Source organism: Canis lupus, chromosome 8, assembly GCF_048164855.1.
Source record: "Canis lupus baileyi chromosome 8, mCanLup2.hap1, whole genome shotgun sequence".
Taxonomy (NCBI): domain Eukaryota; kingdom Metazoa; phylum Chordata; class Mammalia; order Carnivora; family Canidae; genus Canis; species Canis lupus.
Genome location: NC_132845.1, coordinates 18,225,152 through 18,237,707, shown reverse-complemented (window position 1 = coordinate 18,237,707; position 12,556 = coordinate 18,225,152). Strand labels below are relative to the sequence as shown.

Here is a 12,556-nt window from a genome sequence, read left to right as displayed (position 1 = left end):
TCTAGATGAAAGTATTGAAGGAGATTTGGAAGATACAAGTAAAGACAATGCAGTTATTCTCGGGCAGTTGTGGCTTCATACACAGTGGTAGTCAGATGTGATGTTTCAGCAGACTTGTCCAGGATCACTTTGAACAAATGGCACAGGAACTCAGACTTCCCCACAACAACAGTTTTTCTACCCTCACCAATGCTTTAGATTATAGTGGTTAGTATTTATATCTCCATTCTCTCCTGGCTCTCCTCTTTCCAGACTTTCATACCCCTACACCCTTTTGTCATTAAGTTGTCATTATTTGTCCTGAGTAGTCACATACTTCCTGCATAAAACAGATTCTCTCTATAATGCTTGGTGGTGGCTCTGTTTTCCTGGCTGAATCACCCAACATTGTATAAGGATAAAATTCCAATAGCAGATAATTTAAACATGTAAAATGCTCACTTCCCTGTGCCTCTGCACTGTTCACACTGTATAAACATTGGACAAAAATGGGTAAGTCATTTGATTAGGATATAACATCTATAAAGCCATGGGACTAACAATATTTAAGGCATTTTTATTTAACATTGAAATAATGCTCCACAGTAAGATCATTGTATATATTCTAATCCTAATTCGATATTTTACAAGAGGGCATGAAAATGAAGAGAGAAATTAAGTAAAGTACTAATAATAACATAAAGTATTAAGCATTATTATAAATTTTGTATCCTGAAAACCCAAAGGGTCATATATCTATCAAGTTGAGAAAAATGTCTTTGTTATTTAATTGTTAAATAAAAGAGGTACTAATTTTTAAATGTTAATATTGACCATAATGACATTATATGACTTTTATACACATCATCTCAATTAATTCTCAGTTGTAAAACTAATGAGTAGCTGAATAGGCTTACCTACTTGGTAAGTTGGCACCTTCCTCAAGTTTTTCTTTCTCCACATTTCCTAATTTGACAGAGCTGGAAATGAAGTACATTAGATGACCTTATTACTCCTCATTTTGGCTTCCAGATCATTCCTCCTCTTTCATTAACCCTTCATTTCCTCCCCACCACCAAAAGAACACAAACAACAAACAAGAAAAACAAAACATATTTAGTGTCATTGGACTATGCTAATTACTCCTTATTCCAGGCATCCTGATCTCCCAATCCTTTCCTTCACTAAGGATGTTAGCACCAGCTGTTCTCTTTCCACTAATACTCCCATTGCAAGTTTTGGGGCCTTAAAGATCCATTACACAAGCATCTAATGCCCTGATCTTTCAGTTCCTGCACCTCCTCATATTTGAGTCTTTTCTGCCATTTTATGTTATCCACATTTTCTTACCAGAAATTACTACTTCTCCATTATCTCAGTTTTGAGTACCCCATGCAATCAGCTCCTCTCAAGACCTTCTCTATGTTGCTTCATCAAACAATCAATTTTCTGGCTTCTTTTCTATTATATACTATATGTTGCTTTATTTCACAGTCTTATTCAGTTTTCTTTCTAGACTCACTCTACTTTTTTTAAAAGTAGGCTCCACACCCACGGGGAGCCAAATGTGGGGCTTGAACTCACAACCCTGAGATCAAAACCTGAGCTGACATAAAAAAATATCAATAGCTTAACTGACTGAGCCACCCATGTGCCCCTAGAATTTGCTCTGCTGTCTTAATCTCCAAATATTGTGGCTCTTCTGTTTGAAATCTTTCTTTTCTTGTGCTCCATTGCCATGGCTGAGGTAAATATATAAAAGTGATCCCCAAGGGGAGCCTGGTTGGCTCAGCCAGTTAAGACTCCAACTTTTTTTTTAAGATTTTATTTATTTATTCATGAGAGAGAGGCAGAGACACAGGCAGAGGGAGAAGCAGGCTCCATGCAAGGAGCCTGATGTGGGACTTGATCCTGGGTCTCCAAGATCACAGCCGGGGCTGAAGATGGCACTAAACCGCTGAGCCACCAAGGCTGCCCAAGACTCCAACTCTTGATGGAGTTGATGTCAGCTCAGGTCTTGATCTCAGGGTTGTGAGTTCATGCCCCACATTGGGCTCCACCCTGGGTGTGGAGCCTGCTTTAAAAAAAATAATAAAATCCCTGAATTTGTATTTCCAGCTCTAACTTTACTTATGTGTTTCAAACTTATAAATTCAGTTCATTGTCTGACATCCCCATATCTCATCCTGTAATTATTACAAGCTTAACATATCCAAACTAAAACTTCTGATTGTCTCCTGTGGTCCTAAATGTAATCCTTCCACAATCTTCTCAATCTTGGTGAATAATGACCACTTTAATCTATCTTTGATTCCTATTTTTTTAACTATTTTATTTATCCATTCATGAGAGACACACACAGAGAGAGAGGCACAGAGACACAGGCAGAGGGAGAAGCAGGCTTCACGCAGGGAGCTCGATGTGGGACTCGATCCCCGGTCTCCAGGATCACACCCTGAGCTGAAGGCGGCGCTAAACTGTTGATTCCTATTTTTTTTTCTCAGGCCTCAAATTTAGTCCAACAGCAAAACCTGTGAACTCTAAATTTGACAAACATCTAGAGTCAGACAAAATCACTCTTTCTAATCCATGTCCATATCATCATTCACATAGAATTCTATACTAAGTTCTTAACTTGCCAACTATGTTCAGTCTTAACCTTTCTAGACCTAATTTAGTCCTAGGGTTTTTTGTTTTTTAAAAATTAATCAAAATTTCATATACATAAAGAATAATAACCAGATTATAATATTATGGAGATTTTCAAAAAGTAGCATGTCTTTGTTCTATTATGTAAGTCAAGGAATAGGATTTTACAAATATGCCCAGAAGTTTAGTCATAGCACCCTCTAGATTTCCACTCCGTCCCTTTTCCACAAAGAAACTGTGGAAAGCAATTTCTGATACTGGCTTTCAACGATCCCTGCCTCCTATTATTCACACTCTTGTCAATTGCCTCTGCCTTGAGTGTGAGCTGAGCCTAGTGAATTGCTTCTAGTGAATAGAATATCGTAAACATGAGATGTAATTTCTATGACTAAGTAACAAAAGATTGCTTTCCACCTTGATAGCTACTTTCTCTCTCTTATTGCTTCTCTCTCTCTCCTCCATTCTCTTTTCTCTCTCTCTTTCCTCCCATCCTTCTCATTCCCTTTCTTGGCTTGCTCACATGGTTGAAGCCAGTTACCATGGTAGAGAGACCCACATGATAATGAATTAAGGATGGCCTTCAGACAACAACCTTCAAGGAATTGAGATCTTCAGTTTAACAAACCATAATGAAATGAACCCTGACAACAACCACATCAGTGATTTTGGGAAGTAATTTGAGGAAGTGATTCTTTCCCAATTGTGCCTTGAGTTGACTACTATCCCCAGTTAGCACTGTGAATACAGCCTATAGGAGACATGAAGCAGAGGACCCAGCTAAACCATAGCCAGATTATTGTGACCTACAGAAGCTTTGAGATTATAAATATTGTTATTGTAAGCTGCTAAATTTGGGGAAAATTTGTTATGCAGTAACAGATAACTAACACAGAAACTTTTATACAACTTCTAACACCATAGATGGCTATTGTCTGGTTTTTGTCTTTACATAAATTGAATTATGTAAATGATTCATCACATGTTGGCCTCTTTTGTTCAACATTATATTTTTTAAAAATCGGGATCCCTGGGTGGCGCAGCGGGTTAGCGCCTGCCTTTGGCCCAGGGCGTGATCCTGGAGACCCGGGATCGAATCCCACATCGGGCTCTCGGTGCATGGAGCCTGCTTCTCCCTCTGCCTGTGTCTCTGCCTCTCTCTCTCTCTCTCTCTCTCTGTGACTATCATAAATAAATTTAAAAAAAAAAAAAAACTTAAAAAAAAAAAATAAAAAAAATAAAAAATAAAAATCATCCAAATTATTGGATTCAGTAATAATATTTCTGCATATAACAAGGTGAAATTCTTTGCTCATAGGGTATCTGTTTGCTTATTTTATGATAGGTAATATCAGTTTTTCAATGTGATTGTCCAAATTTATACAGTCATAAATGATGTGTAAAATTCCCAGTTCTCTACATTCTTATCATCAGTTAGTAATGCTAGACTTGTAAATTTTAGTCATTACAGTAAGTGTATGATTTTAATCGTGGGTTTAATTTTTATTAATTAGTGATAATTAGGAAGTTTGAGTGCATTTTCATGTTTGTTAGTTTTTGCATACCTTCCTATTCAGTGTTCTTGCGTATGTGCCTAATGGGTTGTCTGTCCCTTTTTTTTTTCTTCTTGATTTGGAGATTACTTTATATAACCTATATTCCATATTTTTTCTGTTAGTATTAATTTGCTTTTTAATTCTCTTAGTGATGTCTGAATGAACATGAGTTTTTAATAGTAACATAGTTACATTTATCAATTATTTGTTTACAAGTTATTGATTTATTTTTCCAATTGCCTGACCTGGAGGACATGAAAATAATCTCTTTGATTTTCTTATAAACATTTTATTGTTTTGTCTTCCACAATGGGATTTATAATCCACCTAGAATCAATTTTGTAATGTCAGAGGGTAAGAATCAAGTTTTTTTTCCCCATGAGTATGTAATATTAACCTAGCAGCATTTTTTGAGAAGACTGTCTTTTTGCTATAGTTGTCATGAATCAGTTTTCCTTACATATGTGAACTAGGAATTGTATGAAATATATAAATATACAGAGAAATAACACTCAAAAAATAGTTCTTCCAATTCATCAGCATATGTCCCACAGTGTGTTAGCCCTTTTAAGTCTTTCAGTAATATTTTATATATTGCAGCATATTCTTTATACATTTTGTTAAATTTATTCCTGAAATTTAAAATAATTTTTGCAACATAAACATATATATTAAAATGTATATAATATAAATTATGTATAAAGATAAATTATTAAAATAATAAAATTAAAAGAAGACAACATTGTACAATGAAAGCTATAAAACTGAACTGAAAAAATTAAAGACACAAATAAATGAAAAGACATCCCATGTTATGAATTACAAGACAATATTGTTAAAATGTCTGTTCTATGCTACATGACCTACAGATTCAGTGCAATTCCTATCAAAATCCCAATGACATTTTTTTGCAGAAACATAAGAAGCATCCTAAAATTAATATGGACTTTCAAGGAACTGGAATAGCCCCAACAGTCTTGGAATTAAAAAAAAAGAATAAAGTTGGAGGCCACACATTTCCTTATTTCAAAATGTATTATAAAGCTACAGTAATTAAAGCAGTCAGGTACTGGCATAAAGATAGACATAAAGACAGCTCAGAAATAAACCCTCACATATGTGGTCAAATGACCTTTATTTATTTTTTTTTTCAAATGACCTTTAAACAAGCTTATCAAGACCACCCAATGGGGAAAGGACAGTCTCTTCAGCCAATGATATTGGAAAAACTGAACATCCATATCCAAAAGAATAAATTTGGATCCTTAAAACAGGTATAAAAATTAACTCAAAATGCATTAAAGAACTAATATAAAATATAAAACTTTTTAATTTTTTTATTTTGTTTATTTATTTGAGAGAAGGAGAAAAAGGAGGAGCAGAAGGAAAGGGAAAAGCAAACTCCCTGCTAACCAGGCAGCCAGACATGGAGGTAGATCCCAGGACCCTGAGATCAAGACCTGAGCTGAAGACACCTCTATAAAACTTTTAGAAGAGAGCATAGAGGAAAACTTAATGACATTGGATTTGGCAATGATTTCTTGGATATGATACTAAATCACAGGAACAAAAGCAAAAGCAGAAAAAAACAGGACTACATCAAACTTTAAAACTTCTGTGCATTAAAGGAAACAACCAATAGAGTGAAAAAGCAATGCAAAAGAATAAGAGAAAATATTTGAAAATCATATATCTGATAGGGGACAAATGTCTAGAATATACAGGGAGCTTCTACAACTCACAAACACAAGGAAGAAACTCAGTTTAAAAAATGTTCAAAAAAGTTGAACAGACATTTCATTAAAGAAGATGCAAATAGTCAACTAGCATATGATAAAATGCTTAATACTACTAATCGCTAGAGAAATGCAATCAAAAATATAATGAGAGATTATCTCATGCATATTGGAATTCCCACTATCAAAAAATTAGAAAAGAACAAGTATTTATGAGAATATGGAGAAATTGGAACTCTTGTATAATGTGGATAGAAATAGAAAATGAGGGCACCTGGGTGGTTCAGTTGGTTAAACATCCAACTCTTGATGTTAGCTTACGTTGTGATCTCAAGGTTGTCAGATTGAGCACCAAATCAGGCTCCATGCTGAGCATGGAGTCTGCTTACGATTCTCTCTCTTTCTCCCCCTCTCTCTGCCCCTCCCCCTTCTACATGCACTCTCTCTCTCTCTCTCACTCTCTAAAAAAAGAAAAGAAAGAAAGAAAAACAGTGCACTTGCTACGGAAAACTTTAAGATGGATCCTCAAAAAATTAAAAATAGAATTAACCATATGGTTCAGAAATTTTACTAATGAGTATGCATATAAAAGAACTAAAAGCAAGATCTTGAAGAGATATTTGCATACCCACATTTATTGCAACACTATTCACAATAGTCAAGAGGTAGAAGCAACCCATATGTCCATATGGACAGATGAATGGACAAAGAAAATGTTGTCTATCTATACAATGGAATATTATTCAGTCTTAAAATGGAAATCTGTCACATGCTACAACAAGGACTAACCAGGAAAGCATTAAATGAAATAATCAATTACAAAAGACAAATACTTTATAATTTCACTTATATGAGATATCTATGGTAGTCAAACTCATAGACACAAAGTAGAAATGGTGGTTGCCAAGGGCTGGAGTGAGAGTAGAATGGAATTTACATATACTCTCTCTATGTCTACACACACACACACACTGAAAGTTGTTTTTCTAACCTGCTGGTCTTGTCTCCTGTTGTATATGAGACTCAGTGACCCCAACTAAATAAATGAACTCCTGTTATTGAGTACTCTAAAATGTTCTGTGTGGAGCTCTCCATGTGAAAAGAGCTTAATGTAAAAACATTCTAAACCTATAATTCTGGATAACATTTGAAACCATTAAATGAACATATATATTATATATATATATACATATATATTTTAATGTAATAATACTAACATACAAATTAATTTGATCTTTTATTTATTTAGAAATTTTTATTTTATTTATTTTTTTGATTTTTTTTTATTGGAGTTCGATTTGCCAACATATAGTATAACACCCAGTGCTCATCCCATCAAGTACCCCCCTCAGTGCCCATCACCCAGTCACCCCATACCCCCACCCACTACCCCTTGTTCATTTCCCAGAGTTAGGAGTCTCTCATATTCCATCACCCTCTCTGATATTCACCATTTGCTTCAATGTGGATAGAACTGGAGGGTATTATGCTGAGTGAAGTAAGTCAATTGGAGAAGGACAAACATTATATGGTCTCATTCATACGGGGAATATAAAGAAGGGTGAAACGGATTACAGGGGAAAGGAGAGAAAATGAGTCGGAAATATGAGTGTGTGTGTCCTTTAGAATACGTAGAGGCTGCAGCTCCAAGTACACTGGAAAATGAGGAAATAAAGCTTCTTCACACTCAATGTTTAAAAGAAAAAGTCCCTAGAAAAATTTTCAAGACTGGCATATAAACCACATGCACAAAAACTGCACACAACTACACAGGAAGGAGCTTTTTCTTAACATCTAGCCTATTTCTGAGAAACTAAGAGCTTGCTTCTGCTTTCAATTTCAACTGAACCTGTGTTCAGTAAAAATACCTTCAATTGTCCTTAACTGAGACAAGAAATCCCTAATTGAAAGCCAGAGACTTTTATTTGATTAAAGGAATACTCAGACTGTCGTAGAGGGTGAGGATAAAGGGAGAGATATACAGCCCTAGAGTGTTCCAAGCCACTTTTGCAAATGCAGGGCCATGGATGAACTTAATTTTACCTTCCTCTTTTAATATGCTGACTCATCACTTGAGGAAATCTCAATTGTCAGGATCTTGCGGCCTGGTGAACTGCTTTTTAAAAAACATCTTTAAAGGTCAGTTAGTTAACATACAGTGTTTCAGGTGTACAAATAAAAACTTTTTAAAAAAATTCCAGACAAATAAAAACAGAGTTTTTTGCTAGCAGACCCATATCACAGGAAATAGTAAAAGAAATTCTTCGGACTGAAAGTGAGACCAGATAATAATATGAATGCACCTGAAAAGAGAGCACTATTAAATTATGTAATTATAAGACAACATAAATAAATATTTTTCTTAACTGATTTTTATAAATAAATAAACTTTAAGCTGTATTTACTGGTCTGTAAAATGTAAATAACAATACCTACATCATAAGCATGTGCTGAAGAATAAATGAAATTTAATTACAACCTATCTGGTGAGGGCACCTGGGTGGCTCAGTGGTTGAACATCTGCCTTTGGCTCAGGTAGTGATCCCAGGGTCCTGGGATCTAGTACCACATCAGGCTCCCAGAGGGAGCCTGCTTCTCCTTCTGCCTGTGTCTCTGCTTCTCTCTGCATGTCTCTCATGAATAAATACATAAAATCTTTAAAAAAATACAAAAACAAAAACCTATCTGGGGAAACAGCAGGTACCAAGGCTCCAGGGAAAGGTCATGTGCAGCACTTGTGAGAGGCCAAGAGAGGGAAGTTATTGGGGAGAAAGCCCAATCCTATAACCCCTGTAATCTCTTGTGAGGACATGGTTTTTATACATATGAAAGCAAGATGCTATCAGCCTGAGGTGACTTCAGGCCTTCCCTGAACTGTCCACTACAGCCAAAGCTGGGATCAGAGGTGAAACTGAGAAGATTCGAGTCAGTGCACCAGGAGCATCTAAAATGATTTACCCCTTACACCATTCTTACTGTGCCTTACATTAAATGCAATCCATCATCATGTCTTCAAGTTGGTGACTAGCTACAATTCTATAAAGGACTTAATACACATGACTTTGTACACACCACAAACTTTAAGTCCTGCAACTTGTCATAGACCATAATTGACATTCATCATGTCCCTCTGCCACCACTCATTCTAGATTTCCCTTGTTATAACCAAAAGGAGGCATCCTGCTTTGGCTATTAAACAAAGTTGAACTGTGTGCCTAAAATATTCCTTCTACTAAACAAGACTAACCCAAAGAGAAAGTATACCTGGAAAGATACTTTAGGGTTTAATAACTTCAGGTACTAGAAGATCAGTTTATCCTCTGATGAAAAAAAGGTAATGATGGGATGCCTGGGTGGTTTAGCGGTTGAGGGTCTGCCTTCAGCCCAGGGTGTGATCCCGGGATCGAGTCCCACATCGGGCTCCCTGCATGGAGCCTGCTTTTCCCTCTGCCTGTGTCTCTGCCTTTCTCTGTGTGTCTCTTATAAATAAATAAAATATACAAAAAAGGAAAAAAGGTAATGAGCTCCTGTGGAGATAGCACATTCTACTTACTTATTAATGTTTATAAAGTGTGCATGCAGCCCTTTGTCTTTACTTTTTATATGGCTGCATTGTTATATGACATACTCATATTATCACCCACAAATACTGTTCAGTGGCAAGTTAAAATCACCAAAATATATTTTATTTTGTTGAATAGTCATAGATAAGCTATTGCAGTTGGGGGAAAAACCCACAAATTTCTCACGGTTTTCTGCAATAACTTAAACACACAACATCGCCAGTTTAGCTATTAAACAAAGACAAAATCGGTCTTTGTCAAAATCATGGAAAATCTACAATAATGGAGTAGCATTTGGACTCTACTTAACACTTAACTTTATGTTGTTTTCCTTTTATTTTGACTAATTCATCATAATCTATTTGGGATACAGATACTACATTTGTTGTGTTTTTAAATTTTTTTTAGTATTTTTCCAAGTAGTCATGCAAAAGGAGATTAAGTCCAGCAAATAGTTTGAAGATTCCCACGACATTTGTAGGAAGTCACTTTTCCTCATGATGTCCAGTAGAGAAAACCTCATTCAAAAATGGAAAAATTGCAACAATTCATTCAAAATAATAGTGAAGTTTCTTCAAGACATTAGTAAATACTTTCATATTTGATTTACATTGAATTCAAGTAAATCCAAAGCTTTTTATGCTCCGTGGAGTCTTCATCAAATTTGAGGGTTCTTTTTTTACTCAGTTTGGAAACAACATGTCATAAGTAATGTCCTGATGAAAATTATTCACTAACTGAACAACATATACAAACTTTTAGTTCTAGAATAGACTAGTTAGGATCTCATAGTAGTTTGAACAATTTTTAAAATTTGAATATTATTCATAAGCTCAGGGACAAATACAGGCCTAAGTAGTCCCAACAGAATGACTCTAATCCCTCACTTTAAAAGCTTAAAGAATGGCACCAAAGGATGCCACAGTCTTGATTCAAACTTCCATCATTTCACAATAAAAAAGATAGATATGTGGATAAGAGACATCAGCTACTCATTTCTTACAGCTTCACTTCTATTTTACATTTGCAATGATTGGTCTGAAATGTCTGTTCAGACATTCAATGGTCCCTTCCAAGGGGGATGGGAAACAGGATTCCAGCTTCTTACAACAGTAACTACCAAAAAAAGTACATGCCTAAAGAGATAGTAAGGTTCTGGAGGATCATTTTTTTAGGAAATACACATTGGATTATTTAGAAGTAAAGAGGCATTACATTTATAACTAACTCTCAAAGAGTTCAGGGAGAGAAGGAAAATACATATGGTAAAATAACCTTTGGGAAGTTGGGTAACTTTCTTCTTTCTTTTGCCAGGTTTGTGAGGAATTTTATCAGTAATTCAATCTATTGTCTACTTTAGTCTATTCAGATGAGTTATTTCTTCTTGAGATGGTTTAAGTAGTTTGTGTCTTTCTAAGTACTGGTCCATCTTTCTTTTCATTTCTTTCTAAGATTATTTGTTTATTTATTTGAGAGACAGCATGTGTGAACAGCGAGAGGAGCAGAGGGAGAAGGACAAGAAGACACTGCCCTGAGCGGGGAACCTGATGTGGGGCTCAATCTCACAACCCTGAGACCATGACCTGAGCCAAAATCAAGAGTCAGCCACTTAACCCACCGAGCCACCCAGGTGCCACAGCACTGATACATTTTTTTAATCTAACTTGTTGGCATACAGTTGTTCATAGTATTGTCTTACCTTTCTTTTTATTTCTGAAAGTAAATAGTAATATTCTGTATTTCATTCCTGATTTTAGTAATTTGAGTCTTCCATCCTTTTTTCTCGGCCAGTTTGACTTTATTACATTCATTTACCAAGAAATCATTATTATTTTCTCCATTCTGTTGCTTTGGATTTAGTTTGTTCTTCTTTTACAGTTACTTAAGTTGAAAATATACTGATTTGAGATGTATTATTTTCTTAATGACTGCTCCAGGGCTAACCACATATAAACATAGATATAAAAAAAAAAAAAAAAAAAAAAAAAGAAAAACATAGATATAAATAGGGAGAGATATAGATCTTCCTGAAGCCTGAATTTATGCTAACTTAGCCCAATAGAATTGTTACTCCTATACTCCTACTTCCTCCTCCTACTATTTTATATATATTACATATTACACCTACGTATATTACAACCCCAACCATACATTGCTGTAATTATTAATTTATATAATTTTGTGTCTCTTAAAAAAAGCTGAGGGAGAAAGTATAAATGTATAGGACTTGTCATATTAACTTTCTTACTTACAATCTCCAGTTCTCTTTATTCATTCCTATGGATTCAAGTCAATGTCTGGTGTTTTGTCTTTATTTCAATAAGCTCTGCACCCATCTAGCTCCTTTGCTCTATTAATATGTTAAATTTATATATGCTATAGACTCTACAATTATACACATATTTTATACAATTGCTTTTTAACTCAGTTAAGAAAAGAGAGATAATATGCATTTATTTTGTCTTTTATAATTACATATTCCCTGACTGATGTTGTTAGTTTTTCCACCTAGGGTCACTTGCTTCTTGCCTGAAAACCTTCTGTTTGTATTTCTCATAATGTCAATCTGCTAGCAATAAGTTTTCTTCAAGTTTTTAGGCTTGAACTTTTCCTCACACTCTGTTTTAAATAAAGTCAGTCCCTTTGGGGAGAGCCTCAAACTACTCTGTGTTTATGGACTGCCTCTCTCCTTGGACAAAAGTCTCTGTGCCCTTTACTGGCCAGGGATGGTGGCCCCTGGTGTTCTTCACTTTCCACTCCCAACATGGAAACTCCACCCTATAAGTGAGCCAGAGTGAGGGTGATCAAGCCAAGTGTTCTCAGCCTGCCATGTCTGGGCTAAAGCCTCCACTCTAAAAGCAGGGTTGGGTGGAGATTGGGAGCCCCCCAGCTTTTGTTACACTAACCAGGAATTTAGTCTCTGCAACTCAGTGTTGGAGGGGATGAGAAATATTGGTGGCCTGCCCTTACCAGTGAGATACTTTATATCTGCTTGGAAGGTGAGGGAAAAACAAGTCACATCTTGTTCGCCATACCCACCAGGAGTGGAACTTTTGTCAAACTGAACTGGGAATGG

The 12,556-nt window shown here is 35.6% G+C and overlaps 1 long non-coding RNA gene across 1 annotated transcript in view; it reads right to left on the bottom strand.

Annotated features, from left to right (window-relative positions):
• Positions 1 to 12,556, bottom strand: part of LOC140637915 (uncharacterized) — a 28,978-nt gene that overhangs the window by 3,981 nt on the left and 12,441 nt on the right. Inside the window, exon 2 of the long non-coding RNA XR_012035010.1 lies at positions 897 to 959. This is a non-coding gene — a long non-coding RNA (uncharacterized lncRNA). The remainder of the gene's footprint in view (positions 1 to 896; positions 960 to 12,556) is intronic.